This window comes from Thunnus thynnus, chromosome 13 (assembly GCF_963924715.1).
Source record: "Thunnus thynnus chromosome 13, fThuThy2.1, whole genome shotgun sequence".
NCBI classification, from domain to species: Eukaryota; Metazoa; Chordata; class Actinopteri; order Scombriformes; family Scombridae; genus Thunnus; species Thunnus thynnus.
The window spans coordinates 24,141,622-24,161,186 of NC_089529.1; positions in this window are offsets into that span (position 1 = coordinate 24,141,622).

Here is a 19,565-nt window from a genome sequence, read left to right on the forward strand (position 1 = left end):
TTCATTCCCGCTCTGCTTTTGAACTGGATGTTAAACTAGACAGTAGGTTATTTACTCTTTCTACAAGTTTAGAAACTGTCATGTTGATGACTGCAGCCATAAATATATTGAACTAACATAGTATGGAGTTTTGCTGGAAAATGAAGTTAATTACAAAGAGGTATTTCATGTGTTAGGGTACCACCACTAACAGCCTATAACAACGTCATGATCAGTCAGTCTGAAGTTAGTAAATCCACTGTGCATATCTCTGCAGTGATGATTGTGGATTATTCTGAGTAAAAAATAGGACAATGTTTCAAAGGGCTGTAGAGGTACTCTTAGCACTATAAATGTAATTCCATTCACCTAAATTGATTAGGATTGGCAGATGGGTATCTCAAAACCTAGCACTAGAAGTTATGTCTTTTTGTAATTTGGATGACTTGATGCTTTAAGTATAGTTTATGAAAAAGTGTTTGGACTGCATTTTTGTGAATAAATTAAAGTGAACAGATTGTGTGGAAACAGTTATGTAATCGTGTCTGTTTATTTGTTTATTTATTTCATACCTGCAGAAAGCTGGGCCAGAGCAGCTGAACTACACACAATTGTTATGACAGATTATATTTCATTGAGTTACTTGTTTAACCTCGCCTCACAGCAGTAGCTCCCTTGAAGTAATGAAGCAAAAACACTGAGCAAAGTGGGATTTTAAAAAATTGAAAGAAAAAAGAAAAAAAAAAGCATGAAAGGCCATCTCTAGAGCCAGTGTTTGGTTTGTCCATTCTGGGCTACTGTAGAACAATATGGCAGCCTCTGTAGAAGATGACCCCACTCCCTATGTAGATATAAAAGCCTCAGTCAAAGGTAATGAAAACACGATTCTTAGTTTCAGGTGATTATACACTAATTAAAACATACTTCTGAATGTTATATTCCGTTTCTGCCAAGTCTGTTCAGCTAGATGCCACTAAATTCTACACACTGCACCTTTAAATGCAGACCAGTTTAAGCTCTCACCTTCATGTTATTTGTCAAACTATTTGTTTTTAATAATGTTCTAGTGTCACAATTGTTATAAGTTGCTGTTCTTCTAATGTTTTTTGCTAAAAAAAAAGTACTATCACTACATTCAGGAAGCCCGACTTCCTCCACGCAGAACCAGAGCTTGTAATGAATGTCACAACAGAAACAGCCTTACATGAATTACAGACTACAATGAAAAATATTTGTGAATGTTGAAAAAAAAGTTGTCATTTTGTCATCTTTAAATGATCGGAGGAAAAATATGTAAAAATTTAGATTTTTGTGGGGGTTTTCTGGGTTTATTATTATCAATATATTATCTTTTCTACTATATGTTATCTATGTGTTAGAGTGAAATAATCATATTAATAATCAGTTGTGGTAGTCTCATAGTGTCTTCACAAGAGTAGTTCAAACTGTTGGTAAAACCTGTTGAAAAGGAATTCAGAATCAAAAACCCATTCATTTTAAGCAACTCTTTATTTTCCTTACAATTGCTGTTGACAGACTCAGCTCTACCTTCCTAACACACTGGGATGGCAGGCGTGCAACTATGGAGTCCTTGGCTATTTGCAGGCAGCAGATAAACCAGGAGCCATAAATCAGAGGTTTGTATAAATGGATATGAAAGGCCTTTGCAATGAATGACTACAGTTTCGCAGTCAAAGAGAGTTAAAGAAAGAAAAGAAAGTTAAATTAAACTGGGATTCAACACAGTTTGTTTTATGAACCATTTTCTGTAAAACTTTTTCCTTCTGTATGTTTCCCCATAATTTTTGCCTTAGGGTTATATTTTCATGAATTAGCATTTGCCAGTTTAGTGGTAAAGGCATTAAGTGGGCTGGAACGCAAAGGCATTAATTAAACATTAAAGCCTTGACTTGAACAATAACTAGACATTTCTGGTAGTGAGGAGCCATTCCTCTGCCATTCCTCACCATGGATAACTGCAGACATTCAGACCACCACCACTCCTAATTAACGTAATTGTTCAAGTGATTATCATCACCTCGTAAACACTTCAGTTAATGTAATGATGGGAGTTTCAGCAGTGGCACATGACTCTAAATTATCTCCTGTCAGTGTTTCTCTGGCTTTATATATTTACTTAGTTATTAAAGCCTTGTTCATAATTAGCAGGTCAAAGCAATCTCTTCTTCCATTATTGATGTATGCTATCATAGGCAAAGTGTTGTTTTCCTAATTTTTTTATTAAATAACAGGCACGTGTGCAAATTAATCTGATATATTTGTGAAAACCCAAACACTTATTTTATTTATATTTTTTTATTTTCACCACTTTCCCCATCTCAAAGCGTTGAAATCATAAAAACTCAAGAAGGCAGGAAGACACATGCAGATTTGTCACTTCAGACTATTCAAATTTAATATCTTTTATGTTAATAAAGTCAAAACGTTGAACTTGAAAATCTTACGAGCAGCAACTCAACCATTCAAACTTCAAGGAAATACATTATACCTCTCATGCTTGTGAATGAAAACTATTCTACATGCCTACACTTGCACACACATTCCCCAAGATACTGTACAAATGGCAAGAGCACATATCAATAAACAATTATACCTTTGCAAACATTTTGCCCTTATGAAATGTGTAAGCTACCTTCACATTCATCATGTACTCTCAAACATAAACATACATTATGAATGATAAGTATGCATCATAGACAGTGCTTTTACTCATGATGATTTATAGCAGCCTTGCCACTGCAGGCAAAATCTGTAAGATGGATTACTGATGGTCAGATCTGATTGTATCTACCATTCAGTTTGGCTTTCAAATATCAAAACACGCTCTCCTTTTTCTCTGCAGGACTGTTCGCTCCCTGTTTCTCTCCCTCCCTCACCCACTCTCCCTGGGGAAAAGCATGGTGTTTTTCAGACTTTGCCTTTGTTTACCTGGTTCTTTGTTCTGGGCTGTCACATTATCTCTCTAAGTGACGGTATAGCCTCCCTGCGGGCTCATAATGAGGAAGTAAGGGTGGCACATGGCCTTGTTTCTTTACATAGGGGTTATCACCGCATGATAGGGCATGCCTTTATTCAAGTGTGGACTTGTCTGGCAGTTGACAAATTTGACTTTTTTTCCAGCTTCCATGATAACTGTCTGTATTTATTGAAAAAGGGGGTATATATCTGTGTTTTCTCTACAGAAGAAGCTTGCTAAGAATCAGCATCAGATTAAATCTAGTTATTGCGTATTAGCTTTGACAATATCAATGAAATATCACATATTAAAGTAAAAGTAAAGAAAATCCATTCAACCAATGAAACACCGTCTCCATATTAAAACATTGAACTATCACATCTCTCTCTACATGGTGCAAGATGGAATCGAAAGTATACCCTTGCAGAACTTCCACCCTGTGGTGCTTTCACAGTGTTCCCATCTCAAAGCAGAAGTTCACATCCGGACTCCTGCGATGTTAGACTGTCCAATCCAAATTTGTGAACATCAACAGCTCTCTTAAATCAGACAAATAGTGCATCTATTTGAGCTTTTACATTTGATTGAAGTGTAAAACTGCCACAATGCTGTGTTTGTGAATACCCTCCACAGGCAGATTCTGTTTATTTGGATGATGTCATCAAGCCTTCACCTGCTAACCTGCAAGTCTCACAATTTGATATTTGCCTTCATGCAATTGAAAATTTGGCCCATGCGAGCCTGTCAAAAAATGTTGAATATGTTGCCTGAGGGTTAATACGTTGTAGTGCCACTTGCACTCAAGTCAGCAAAGTCATAAGTAAAACAAATTCTCCTCCCCTCTTGATTTTTCTTTTTCTTTTTGTTTAACTCCTCTTGGAGATGTGACTAAATACAAAAGTTCTGCAAAAGGAACAGAGTGCTCTTCAGAATCAGGCTCTTTCACTTTCCTTGACAGCTTCTCCATATTTCCCATAAATCTGAAATGCACACAATATTTTTTGTGATGTCACAAAAGGAAAACTCTCATTGTTGTATGTGCAAATAACAGTGGAGATGCGATTGAGGGTGCAGCCAGTGACTTAAGGTGCTATTGATTTTTCTAAATGAATCTTATTAAAACAGTGGCTCCAAAACATTGTCATCACCATCTTGTGATCACGGTGTTTTCTCCACATTACTCAAGCCTTACTTTGATACACCACTACTCATACTGCTGCTACTACCGACATCCTTGGTTGTATAATAACTTGTGGCATGCATTAAAGTCAGCAAAATGCTTCACCTAAAAACAGAAGAAATAGAATAACTTATAGATATGTTTATGGTCAATCTATGAGTTCTATGAGTTATGATAGCATTGTATACACCAGAACAAGGCAACACCAGGGCAACAAATCAGAGCAGTCTGAAAATAATATTTGACTGAAACAAACCCCCAAAACACAGATAAATTAATTGATTGCACCCATATCGCAAGTTGCAACAAACCATATTTTTCCTTTAAAATTTCAGTCTTGGTTGACTGATGACACCTGTGATTACTGGTGCTAACCGGAAGTTTAAATAATACAGATACCAGAGTTCCATTCAAAATGATACTTGCAGCAAACATGCCTTTACTAGTGTGTGCAGAATCCAGTGATGATAAGGTGGCCTCTGCCAGTAACTATGACTATATAACTACAGGGAGGGAAATTTTTTGGCCTCCTGGGGGCAGTGGAAACAAGCTGTGAACACAACACTGATATTTCATCACCTTTTAAGTTGATATGGTGAACTTGTGAGCAAACAGTTGCTTATATACACATCCAGTAGTTAAAGTTACTACAAGGCACTTTTAACTGGTTGTGAAACAGTCTCATGATACCTCTGATGCCTCTATATGACCTACATAAGCAAACAAGACCATCAGCGAGAAGACTGGCTTACAGAGAGAGGGAGAGAGAGACAGAGAGAGAACAGCAGTGGTCGAGCGAGCTAGAGAGTGAATGAAGAGAGCAAGCAGTGGTGTAGTGAGAACAAAGGAGTGAATCTGAGAAATAAATCGTTATTTTCTGATTGTTTTGCAAAGTTTACATTCTAAAGCACTAGGGATGTGCAGAAAGCTCAGTATTAGTATTTGTATTTGTATTTGTTGAGGCAGCAAAATTATTTGTATTTGTATTCGAATAAAAGTGGAAAGAGGCTCAAAAATCCTGTTTTCGTTTTTATTACGCTTTTTACGCTGCGCTGACCATGAAGCTAAAACTTTACTCTTTGCCTCATTACAGACAGACCTCTAACTAACAAATATTTTTTTTAAATATTTGTATGAAACAAATATTCATAAAAAATATATATATTATTTGTGCTTTGCTGAATATTGTATTTGTATTCGGGCACACCCCTATAAAGCACAAATAAATGCACCCACACCTCTGCACACCTCCATACAACCCTGCAGGAAGGTGCCGCATGGCTGGATTTGGTGTGAATGCAGCCTTACATGTAACCTAAGTGTATGAACAGTACTAAAAGAAAGTTTACCTTTCCATAGACACAAATAGATACCTCATTGCTATGCATCCTGCAAATAACTATGTGTTAGAAACTTCCACTTCCTTCCAAAATAAATGCACGCATTACCCAAGATCCGCCTTGTGTTGTAAAGAGAAATCCTGGATCCTAGAAAACACTACCGCTTTTGTCCACAGGGGCCACCAAAATCAACATAAATTGAAAGTTCCTTGTAGTATCTTTAAGGAGCAACTCTATCATTCATTTGGTGCTGTGTTTCTGGCTACCTGGTGAATGTAAGTCCAATATTCACTCTCTTTTAGCTCCTTTTTTTGTTCCTAGCAAATCCTGAGGGACATATCTGGCTTTTAAGCTGCTAAATGAGAACAAAACTTTGAAAGCAGTGAGAGTGAACCAAAGTAGTAAAATTGCAGGTTGGACAGCTAAACAATGAGCTAAAACTGTGAAGGCGAGGGGAGCTGCAGAGTTAATAATTCTCTGTTGGTTCATCACTACAAGCAACGCCTTATCATTTGATTCTTTAAGGATTATAACTAAAAGATTTTCTCCTGAAGTCTGCAGAGTATTTTACATTCCAGGATACAAAATCATCAGACACAAAGAACAATACACTGACAATTCAGTGATTGGGTTTATTGAATATTCTCAGTAAATTTCCTAGCACTCATTGTTGCTTACAGTTGCATGTTCACCATTTTCAGATCCCATTCCTCTGCTTTCCTCCTCATGGTTTGTCCTGTTTTTGAACGAAACTGTGTGTTGTTTCCTTTGAAGGTCCAGCGACATTGCTAATGTTTTGCTTCCAGTCCCTGAGGCCTGCAGGATGTTGCCACTGAGCCTCTCTCATACAGTCCTTCTCTAATAGCTCTGCCCCATTAACTGCACTTTCATAGCATTCATTTTTGCTTGTAGTTTGTGAAACCCTGTTGACAGCATGGCAATAGACCATTCAATTCCCCATAATTAAAGTTATGTCTGGCCATTAAAAATGAACTCTAATAACAATACAGCAAATTGGGGGTGTGACTGAGGTCAACTGGCAAAACATACTGAAATACGATAGGCACATTGTAAATGGACAAGGGAAATTACTGCTTCCTCTAAGAAATTATTTATAATTATGTGAAAAAATAACTCTCCTAGACAGATAAGAGGTCTGTACCATCAATTTGTGGCTATTATTCCAGACTTTATTTGAGTTAAAACAATTACAAGTATCACTCACTATTAATGTCACTGAAGAACACGGTGAGATGCAGTCTGACTGAACTTTGACCTGTGAAGGTGCAAGACTCACCGATATCAAGCTGATGTTTAAGAGTTGCTCCCGTAGTTTTGCTGAACTGACAAGACAGCTCTCAATGCCCTTTGTTGGCAAGTGAACTACAGTATCTGCAAGGATGCTTATCAGGTAGCATGATTTGAACATGTAGGGTGTGCAGTATTGAACAGAGAAAAATTCTTCCCGCTGTGATAACATTCCAGAAATATACAATCCTAATTCAAATTAAATATATACCGCTCTGCAGCCTGTTGGCATCTGATAAGCCTTTAAACTGGACTTCCCGAATCATAATCTTCACTCCAGTACCTATGCTGTGTTTTACCGAAGGGCTATTGTTGGTATGGCCTAAAGAATTTAAGTACAAATTTAATTTTTGTACTTTTATTGACATTTCTTGTGGTTTTCTTTATGACATTTTAAGTGTTTCTTCACATCTGATTAATTTTATTACTGAATTACCAATGAGCTTACGTATTAAAACACATTGCTTTGTTCGTTTTCTTATGGCACAATTAACGCAACATATATTTTGGCTGCTCCTAGTATCAGCCTGTATAAATCAAATTAGTTTAATGGCTGTTGCATGTTGCATGCCTGCTCATTTACTCTCAGATTTGTAACATTGTGCAGACACCACCAATAACCATGTTTCCTGTCAGAAACCAGAGCTGTAGAAGTTTAATGTCTACACCCTGTCAACTCCCAATTAGCCTTAAATGTTTTTAAAACATACCATATTTGCCTCAAGAACATATCTCTCGATATCGCCGAGAAAATTTAGTCACATTTATTGTAATTTCACATATTTTCATAATTGCTACATTCATGCCTTACCATGGCCATCCATAGATCTCCTGTGAATTGACATACTGAGTTAACTCTTAACTTGAGGTTAGATGACTTTGTGTTTTTCAGTTCTTAAAACTGTAATTGTAAAATAATGTAATTCTTAGTCACCACTATGTTCCTAAGCTGTCCAAAGCACTGAAATAAGCAAAAAATACAAAGAAAATCCATAATTCTTAATACCAATTTTGCCCGAAAACTGTAAATATGGCTGTGCACCAAATGTGCACAGTCACAGTGTGTCAGTCTGCGCACACAGAACAGTTTGCCTGCCTCTATTTACTCCCAGCTCACATTAGGCTCTCCTTCTTGGTCATTAAATCTTTTCATTCAAACATTGGGCTGTTGTTAAGAGTGGGGCCATAGCAACAACTAACCAAATTTGTTGCCTCCTCCCTAGCTAATTCACCATAATCTGGCCTCAGCGGCTCATTTGCAGTGAAGTATATTTTCTCTTGGTGGCTCAGGACTTCATGCATAATGACGTCGGTTACCTCTTGCTCCACACTGCACTTTGATGCAGCACTTGTCAAAGAAGAGTGTGGGGATGAAACACTGAAACATATTATGCATATGTTAGCCCAGCATATACTGTTTTCTACAGAAAGCATGTTTCACTGCATGTGCACGAGTGTTTTTAGTCTATATTTTATTTTTCCATTTTGTTTCCCTGTGTTTACACTCATTTTATTTTATTGCTTTATAAACTCTGTTTTGATGAGTGCTGATATGGATGCTATGCAAAAAAAACCCACATGTAAGTTCAGCTGAAAGTTGCATGTGGCTGTTTCAAGATGCATAATACAGAGGTACTTGAACAAAAATGAGCTGTGCGGTCAAGTAGCCAGAAAAAAGCGTTTAGTGTACCAATGCCACAAAACAGCCTGCTTACAATATGCCAAATAGCACAGAGACAAGCTTCAAAACTTCTGGAACAAAGTTATTTGGAGTGATGAGACCAAAATTGAGTTTTATGGTCACAACTATAGACATATGAATGATACACATCTTACAGATTCTGCCAGGGTATGTAAACTAACCCTAACCCTAAACTTATGAGCACAACTGTATTAAACATGGCACCTTCACAATGGACGGTACAGTATGCTGACATTGGTGCCCCTGAGAACTCAACTGGCAAAACCTTTTCTTGGGATTTGAATGTTATTAATTAATTTTGTGTTTTCCCTGTCCAATATTTCCTTTCTCTTTCCAAATACTTAAAAAGTCTGGATGCATTTACTTGCCATGCTGAGGTGAAAAGTAAAACTGGAAACATTTGAGTCTTGCTTCCTTTCTGTGTATGGGCTTTTTTTGATTCAAATTCCTTTGGGAGACTGAAGCCAGAGCAGTGTGACAGAGGACTCTGCCTTTCTCCAGAAAACAAACAAACAAACATTACACTTGGTGCTTCATTTCAGTTATGAGGCAGTCAAACTTTAAGGGATACACCACCTGTCCCAGGCTACAAGCACACTAACTGGCTGCCTGGCTGTTTGGAAGCAGCATAGCCGTCTGCAGAGGAATGAAATATTCCTGACGTTTTGCATGCATCTATTATCTTCCTTGTGGGAAAACAGCATGAGTCCTTTTGGGTAAATTGTTCCCTCAGTTCTAATCCTTGCGGAGGCATCAACAGTAGACTGATGTAGTTCCCTCTGAAGTAGCAAATGGAGCTGTGCTGTCATCTCTCTGCTAAAACAATGCAGCACAGATAATTTGAAAAGACTGAAAAGAGACTTGAATGCTGCATGGAAAAATCACTGTGCTGTATGGCTGAGAGCAAATCATGTCCGTCCTGTCTTACCTGTAATCGCCTATCAAGACAGAAATCACAAGGCCTATTCACTTTTATTTATTTTTAGTATATGGTAATGATGAGACTAAAACATTAAACAGAGAAGCACTTGAATATCACTTATACTGGCTGGGCTCAAGTATCTTAATATTTGTTTGTATTGTGTATTTGTATTACTGTTTACAGCCACACACATTTAGACAAGTGGCTGAGACATGAGCAGCATTATTGAGATACTTGACCGAGTACTTGTATGTAGCTGAAGGAGTATATCAACAGATCAGGGATGATCAAATCATTTCTGACTGACATTGGCTGAATATCTTTCTTGAGAACTTCTGATTTTGCAACCTAAGCCCAAAAATGATTAAAAATGGAGACATTTGAGGAGGTTACTGTATTAAGAATATGATACGATCATGGGAGAAGCAGCAATAACAAGGTCTATATTAGTTTCTCTTCAAATCTTTCCGCCATTGTTCTCATTGTTTGTTCAGAGTCTGACCTTGCCCTGCTGCTCATTTCTTTGTAATGACCATTAAACAATAGAGACCGGAGCCGAAAATTTAACAGAATTTATTTTCTTGTACAAGAAGGAGCGTTTCACAATGCAACACACAGGATGAGGTTACAAAGAAAAAGGCTCCCAGTGGAGCGCTTAAAACAAGGTTTTATACACCTTAAGTGGGCGTTACAGTTTTTCACTTAATCTATCAAAATACAGACTTATAGATAACGTCATGTCTGTTTTCAGTTCTCCTGTTCAGGAGCCATCCTGCCCAACTGACCCTCAGATTACATGTCTCATCCTGTCTCCTACGAATTTTAATTTCTACATCTTCCTCTTTACAAATATAATGCTGAGTCTGCTAATGTTGCAGTACAGGACAGGAACAACTCATCATGATCTAGATAAAATAGTAACACTCATACACAGTGTAATCATAATTTTTATAACAATGATAAAACCAAGTTTTTTCCCATTGGGAGCATGATTGGGCTAAGAAAAGATGTATTGTCATACTTTGTTGTCTGCCACACTGTCTTTTTTGATACTCCCGTTAGGAGTCACCAAGGTCATAAATGTTCATATGCATGCAAGGCCTTGAATATGGGTTCAACAAAATCGACAGGTTTCATCCACAGAGAATTCCATAGAAGTCAGTTGGTTTTTGTGTTCAATCGGACATTTTAGCACTAGACTAAAGGCCATGGGCATCAAAAGGAATATGGCAAACCTTGTGGCAATCTTGTTACTTCAGTTGAGATACAGTATGTTGCTCAGGACCAAAGTATTGAATGCACAGATGGACGGATCTCGTGATCCGCCGACTGACTGACCTACATCACAACAAAAGCTATGCAAACTAAAAAACGAACAATGTTTTTCCAATAACCTGAACAGTGTGAGGATTAAGCCGGAAAAATAAAAACTGTCTCTAAAGTGATGAAAACATAACTTTTCAACAGTGATTATACCTTACTGGCACTACTCTAAAGCCTTCCACCTACAATAGAAAAAGCACTTAAGCTGGCCATTTGCTGAAACACCCTGGCTCCACATCTCACATTGATATCATTGTCTTACTATGTAATTAAGGTTGATGTGTACTTTTCATTGATTGCATGTTTAATTCCTGTGGTATGCTTCTGTCTACAGATGAAGAAAGCTTTGCTTTTTTCAGCTCCTCAGGGTTTGCAAGTGTTGGCTGCTTGCTAAATGGTGTAATAATGACTCATCTGACCCTAGCTGTTTAGCAAACTTTTTCAGTAGTTTTCTTTGTTGCCAGGTTCATGTAATCACTTGAAGCAATCTGTTGAAAAGCTGAATATAGACCTTCTATAAAACCCAACCTTCACAGAAGTATTTCTCAGGAGATTTTTACTGCTGGTGGGAGTGGTTTGTAAAGAGACACATGGATAGCTGCTGAGGAGATATTTTTAATTTCAACTGTTGAACTGAGTGCCCATAAAATGAAATGAACAAGTCAGCCCCTTTGTTATGAGCACAGTGGACTATATAGCTGGTTTGATATGCATTAGTTTGATAAAATAAGCATTTATATTTATGAATGCCTCTCATTCAGTAGCCTCATATATAAGGAAATTACTTCAAAGTGCCTGAGAATGCACAGGCAGGTCGTTGTCCATGCACTGTGTAGTGAAGAGGCCACTGATGCGGTAGCAATGAAAAATGTTCATTTCTGCAATGCTATTTTTAGGTTTTGTCTTCATATTTTCAGCCATCTCTGTAATATACATCATGAGGTCTACAGTAACAATAAAGCAGTTCTCATCCACACTGAACATGGGATGGTTTTAATAAGATATATGAATATGGTTGTTCCATGTGGTGCTTTTTTTCTTTTCTTTTAGCTTCTTCTTTATTTATTGCATACTCAGTCCACGCTCAGCAAAACATGAATTGTAAATACCAACTGTTTTTGTAAATGTCAAATGAATCAGCATTGTTATTTATTTAGTATATACAGTGTGTATGTGTTTATTTATGTATTTTTTTTTATGAAATTACACTTTATGTACACTTTAAGCTGAATTAATTGTTTTTTGGCCACTTGTAGGCAGCAAAACAAGATGAAAAGAAAACATCTGACATATTATCAACCTATGAATTGTAATTATAAATAAATTATAAATGTAATGTTAGCAAACAAACTCTCACAGCTTATGCATCCAGCAGCATGGACCAACTAATCTGCAGCTAACCCCTCATTATGCCCACTCTCTGCAGTGTGTACAGCATTCCTATGCTGGAATATTATATAGCCTCAGATTTACTCTTATTAACAATTTAATCAAAGGATATGCACCATGCAGGCACACATGGCATACTGACCCTCTTCAAAACAAGGCAATATCAGATCAGGTAATAAAGCTGGATCCATTTTAAAGCCCTTATAATGTAAGTTGTTATTGTGCTTTATTAGAGCATATTCCCATATTCCTAAACAAAGTAACAATTCATAAAATCCCTATAAACCAAATGCCATACAGTGAACCTGCGGCTTTTGAAGTCTCTAGAGGGATCTGGGGTCCTTAGGTAGTTGCTTTCTTTGCCTGTACCAGCAGACACTGAGCAGTATTATAATTAATTGGGACTCCATGACTCCATATAATTTGGTTGGTTTAGTTCTGGCCACCTGATGAATGTAAATCCCATTTACACTCTCTTTATAGCTCTGGTTTGGTCTCCACCAACTCCTGAGGGAAATATCTGGCTCTTTAGCTGTTACATATTCCACTTTCTTCACCAATTAGTGGCAAACTTTGTCTGTCTGCCATTTGGTATCTGGTAGGCAGGGTATTGTGGGTTTATCTGAGCTTTTTTGCTGAAAACCAGCCTGTTGCTGCTGGAAACAATGTTGATAGGCCCTGTAGAGCTGAGGGGAAGGGCAGAGAGACATTTTCTGTGGGTTTGTCTCTATAAGCAATCCCTGTCACGTTACACATTGTCAATATAAAAATACCTCAGTTCTTAGATCCTTGCTCCTCTTCTTTAGTGCATTCTTAGAATAGAGTGGCAGCAATACTGAAAATTGCATGTGAGAAAGTGTGGAAGGAACTTTCATAAAGCCAGCACTGTGATCTTTTCATTTCATAGCCTTCACTTTCTAACCAGCCTTTGATGTATTTTTTCAAAAATGTCATATGTCAATAACTGCTGTGGTTTAGGCCTTGTGCCTTTGATGAGCTGTCAGTGCCTGCAAGCTATCAAACATATATTACCATGTACCTGGAGTGAAGCTTGCGATTCATGTTTGCACTGAGTTTCATGTTTACATTTACAGTCTCTTGATGGAGTTAAATGCTTCAGGTTAAGCAAGATATCAGCACTATGCAAACCTTGGATGAACTTGTCTTTCGAAGTTTGACAAGTTCAATTTCCAACTTTATTGCAAGGCGTTCTTGTCTGCAAAGATTTGTGATGGAATTGTAGCAAAGATCAAATTCTTTCTGTTCTAAAAAATAATTGGTCCGTCCCTTTGAGACTGTTGTTTCTTGTGGTGACTGGCTCATTGTTTACAATAATTACCACACTATCAAAACTAATTTAAGAATATCACAGTGATGTGAAAATACTGGATTCAACACATTTATTTCGCTGAGAAATTAGTTTTAATGACATGAAAAGGCTAATAAAATAAACATTATTGTTCCAGTTGCAGACAAGGAGCCCATTCTGCTTGACTTTTCATTTTGGGTGCGCTGGGTAATTTCCATTTCCTGGCAAAACCTTTGTCTTAGACTTCAACTCACAGGGCCAGTAAAGTAGGGTATAAACTGTGAATTGCTTATCTTAATTAACTTGAATTTTCTCACAACTCCCCTGACTACTTTTACATTGTTGTACATAAACCTTTATTTAATGTTGTGATGCTCAGTGACTTCCAGACAAGGATTTTTTCTACGGCATTGCAGTTAGTTTTTCCTGCATTTCCCATAATGTCATTCACACAACCCTCACAAGAAGGGGTATGTATTTCTTACAGCCAGTACATGCATGTGGAATAATAATATATATATGATACTGAGATTTTAGATGTCAGTTCAGCAAAACAACACCAACAGTCCTCGTATTAACAGTGCAGGGTAAGTGCAAAAATAATGTCTCAGACCAACAAGCTACAGATTGTAGCTTGTTACGTCCTTTGTGAACAATCACGTGCTGGAGTAGTTTGATATGCAGCATCCAACTCCTTTTTGTTTAATCAAACCCCAGACGTGATAAATACATTGCTAGAATCAATTTTGTAGTGATGGCAGGATATTCAATGTCCTTTGAGGATAAACGCCCATGAGATTGTTTACATATCATATTAACAAATGCGCTCCTTAAAGCTTCAGATCTAATCATCAGATTTAACTTGTTCTTCAATATCAAAAGTAATCCAGGTGATTATTACATGCATACAGAGTTGCATTTTGTGCATTGAAACTGAAACTTGAAATTCATTTAATTGCAGAATAAGACATTTATAATTTGCATCAGACTATTTTCCTTTTCTAGTAGTCATCAGCTGTGTCAACACCATTGCAGTGGATTGTATACACAGTTTTAGGTGCTACAAGCTTGTTTGTGTGTGTTGTGTGTCATCCTTTTTATCGCCTTTGAAGTTAGTTTTATGACTCCTATAGCATTGCTTTAAGCAGAAAGAATAGGCTTCACTGAGGAATAGACAAGCATTTCTCTGGTGCAGTTGAACTGCAGCCTCAATAAACCTTTTAGAATCTCGTTACTTCGTTAGTGAGTATGTCTCTGCAGCATCACTACAGTTTCATTTCTTTTCAGAGCATGGGGACTTCAGAGAAATCCCACTACTAAACTGTACCTACACTATTAGAAGTAAGGGTTCCAAAAGGGTTCTTCTTGAAGGGCTGAGGTTCAAGCCAGAACCATTTGCTTTTGAAAATCCCTTTTTTGATGAAAGCATTCTTCAAGGGTTGTTTGTAAGACTAAGGGTTCCAGTAAGAACCCTTTCGATCCAAAGAACCAAGAAAGAGTTCTTCAAGGATTGTTGAAAGCATGGGTATTAGAGGATCCTCACCCTTATTCAAATGTATACCCATATTTCAAATAGTTTTTTTAAATGTAGATGTATCTGGAATCCCCTTAATTAATTTCACTTGGTTCTGCCATAGTCTTTCTTTACCATCATTGTATGCAATTCAATAGTTAATTGTGCACCTGTATTGAACAGACACTATGTTGGTTAGTCCCTCTAATGTGAGAAATGCTGTGTATAGGTGTTGTAGACTGCGAGATGTTGAGATACCATAGAGACAAGGGTTGAGTTGAGGGGCATTTGTCTGTTGAAAGTCTTTTTTTAGTTTTTTGATAATTGCTAATTCATGATGTACAACACTTAATTGGTGCTTTTGTAAAGAGTGGCTAAGAATACAGTGCATATACATAATGTAGCTACATGAAATGCTCTCTGGTGGGAAGATCATGTCTTGAACCCTGGGGTTTTGTGTGTGGGGCCTGGGGGATGGCTGCCCTGTTGGGGTTAGTATGTGGGAGCAGAGAGCTGGTTTCCCTACGGATTGCACCACATGGTCTGCCCTTCTCTACAAAACAGGTGTGACATATCAGTAGTGATTACTGTTCACACATTGTGTGATCACCTGTGTATGAATTGATATTAGAAGCTGGATTGAAGTGACCAAAGATCATAAACTTCAGAGAATCAAGGTAAGCTAAATTTAATATCTTATTTCGGCAAGCTTGACTCTAACTAAGGACTTTTATGTGAAAACTTTGTGGGGTTCCCTCACTTCCACCTGATTGTGTGCCAGTATAGGGGTTGGATAGGCTCATTCAATCTGTTCCACTGTCACTATATTATGTGCTCATACTCTGATTGCTCTCATTAGACCATGCATGTCTTTATTGTTTGTAGATGGCTTACTGCTTCATCTGGTGTAGTAAGTGTACCTTGGATTGATACTACTAGCTGTTTTTTTTCTCTTCCCTCTCTGCTATGTCACCATTGCTGGAGATCACATGAATTCACCTGCTGAGGACAGCCCGATGTGCCTGGCTTGGGTCCCATTTGTCATGTTGCTGATTGCACTGGTCTCATGCTCACCTTTGACCTGTTCCCCCCAAGATATACACAGCCTCACCTGTTCTGTTGGCTGATCCTGAGAGTCTCTCCTCCTTATCTGTCATTGTTCCAAGATTTTTAAATTAATTTTTTCTCATTAAAAATTATTCAAATGTTTTCTCAATGTCAACATTGTCAACATTGGTAATTGGAACATAGATTGTTAAAATGATGGATGACCACAATATTAAAATATATGGGATTCAATATTTTTTTGCCTGATCTGTAGAATACAATATGGGTCTTCACAGAACAGAGGACAAGAGGGTTCTAGATGAAACCCTTGAAATATAAAAGGGCTCTTGGTGGAACTCCCTGGGTGGGTTCTAGATGAAACCTTTAGAAGGTGAAAAGGCTCTGGATAAACCCCTAGTGAGGGTTCTGGGTGAAACCATTACACCATAGAAGGGTTCTCTGTGGAACCTCTCATAGGAGGTTGTGAGTGGAACCTTTCACAGACGGTTCTAGGTATAACCCTTTATGTTGGATTCTAGGTAGAACCTTCTGAAAGGGTTCCAGGTGGAACCTTTATAAAAGGTTCTACCAGGAACCAAAAAGGGTTGTCCTATGGGGACAAGCCGAAGAACCCAATATGGTTCTACTCAGCACCTTTATTTCTAAGAGTGTACTGAGCTCACTCCTTTTGTGCTGGAAGGCAGTCTCAGGTGCCAACTGTGTGATGAGATGCTGTCTTAAATCAGGGGCTAATTACACACAGATTGCAAGCTCAAATTCAGTGAAAGGCACAGTGCGAATTTGCCCCCGCTTTCACCCATGCAAATCAAGCCTCATATGCTATGAAAGTGGCGCAGTGCTGTGTGCTATCCACATGTTGTATCTTCCTTTCCAGGTCAACGGAACTGCAGTGCAGGGAAATAGGAATACCAAATTAGGTGGAGAACAAAAGAAAAATAAACATATGGGCTGAATCTTTCAAGCAGGTGGCACTTCTGGACACACCTCAATTAGTGATGTCATCTCACAGTAGGCGTTTCAATGACTGACAGCATGGAAAACACTGGTTGCATCTATTACAGTGAGAATTCATAGGAACACTGGGACTTTCACAATAAAGAGTGAACCAAACTTCAATTATGCGTTCAAACAAGTGATGTGCGGTCAGGGCTGGCAGGGTAGGCAGTCCCTCACCTAGGCTAAAGAGAAATTAGAGATTAGATTAGAGATTACATGATAGTTGTATCTATTGATCATTATTTCATAATTTCATAATTTGTCTCAGGATTACACGTACTCTAGTAAAACTAGTCAGAATAGTTGTTTTAAAAGTATAGTATTTTAATAAACTTTAATTATTAAAGATGTTTAGGTAGCGTAAAGCTGCCACCACCTTTGTGAACCTGGTCTGGTCCGGTGTCAGAAGCAAGAGAATATTTACCACACTGAATATGAATTAATAGCCTTTATTAAGAAATGTCAATTCATTAAAACAGTAGACACCCCAGTAAAAAGTCCCTAAAAAGGTCAACTACAATAAGCTGTGGAGTCACGACGATAACAGCCCCGTGACGCACAGGCAAAAGGCATTTTCTAGTCCCCGGTCCCTTGCTATCTAAAAGAGGTGTCTAGCCTCCCCTCCTAACACAGGAACAGATACCCTACTTTATTGTCTTCACTGTCGGCAACACTAAAAGTTGCGAACATCACCCTCCCTGTTCTCCTCCTAATACCACAGCCACAGCCATGGAACAAAGCAGTTCAGTCTCTCTCACGCGCCATCCAGCTGTTCAATGCACACTTACATCCCAACGAGAATCTCCTCACCCTCTTGGCACAGGTGAGTGTCATCAGTAATTAATGTGGGAATTCTCCCCTACGAGTGTCCACAGGGGGATAGAAACCCTCCCTCACATTTCTTCACTACAGTATGCTCCTTTTGCCACCTAAAGTCTAAAGTATACTGTTACTGAATACTGAGGCAGAGGGTATCTGTGGCTCTGTCTGCACTAGATTTGCACATGCATAGTTGGTTCTCACACTGTGTTGAATGATCCAGTTGAGGCAAGCTCCCAGGAACAGCGCCAGGCTTTGAAGCCAATTTGATAGAGGCCAAACTGTGTAATTACAATGTCACGTGATGCACACTGGCCCAAAAAGACTTTTTCCTATAGACTTACATTGTGAAAGAGACGTCTGTAAATCAGCTGATACATTTTTTTGAGCATCACAACCCCTGTGAAATGACTCCTTTCACTATCAGAATTTGATACATTCGGTTCTATCACATTACAAAAGTCTAGAAGAGTCGCATGATTGAATGGTTTTATTCCCTTTCAACTTAGCTGGAGGGCTAAACCAGAAGTTAGTGGTCTTGGCTGGCGGAAGTCTCTTGTGAGCATGCACCATGGGCATAATGGGCCCATAGAGTGTGTGCAGTATGTTTTCAGGAAGTGTTTTTTTTGGCTTCATGTGCCCCTGAGCAACTTTCATAGGAATGAACAGGGCCCTGCCTCCAATGCTGTATCTAGTTGTCTTTATATATCCATGAGTTGAGGCACAGACTGACCCTGCCTCAGCCCTACAGTCTATGGCTCTTCCATGCCACGTGACATCCAGTCCTTCTCGCTCTGGACTGCGCACTTTTCAGGTCAGTGCACCTGTTGCCTGTTACAGACTTGAGTGTATTTATGACTTGTTATGACAGTTGCTATGACAGGTAACCTGTTACATGTAGCAATGGCTATTAGGTTTTAAAGACCAGTAGTGTCTATTAAAAGAACATATTGACACCATCTACAGTTTAAAACTTTTAACGTTTAACTAGTTTTATCTATACATTCGTAATATGAAGTCAGGCTGCTGCGTAAATTGAATGTAGACGTATGCCACATTGATAGGTCACTGCCTACCCAGGTGATAGAAAAATCCATGTATTAGTTAAGTAGGTATGGTCATATGTATGTATATATTTGGCGGCAGGGCCTTGAAGGGAACACTATGATAGTCATATGGACATCATGGTCATCATGTGAAAGTGAGAGCTCTGTAAAGCTTTGTCTAGGTCTGTTAGAAGGAATCTGTAAACAACTAGAGGTGCCTCCCCAGGGCATCAAGGCCGTCAATATATACTAGTGACTTTCCTTTTTCTTGTCAGAATTCTCCACGGAGACTCTGCGGACTCTCCGTGTCTACAACATATGTTTGGTTTGAATTAAAGAGACGCTTGACTTCAATCAACCTCAGTCTATTTGGTAATTTTTACCTATCATCAGGCAAAGATTTCACCCCATGTTACTGGTTCAAACTTGTTGCAAGTTTTTGCTAGTTGAACTAAGGAATCCAAACTTGTAAGAACAGGAGGATGCAGTCTGCTCCATCGGAAATTCAGACAACAGCATTTTTGCTGACATCACCAACTAAGCTGGGCTCTGGTGATTACACTTGAATACAACTGTATATCTGTTATACTCACTGTAATATATATATTAATAATCAAAATATCTCATATCAACACAATACTGCCTCTGTTTTCATTTATATGTATTTATTAACTTTTGACATCTTCAGCAAAAC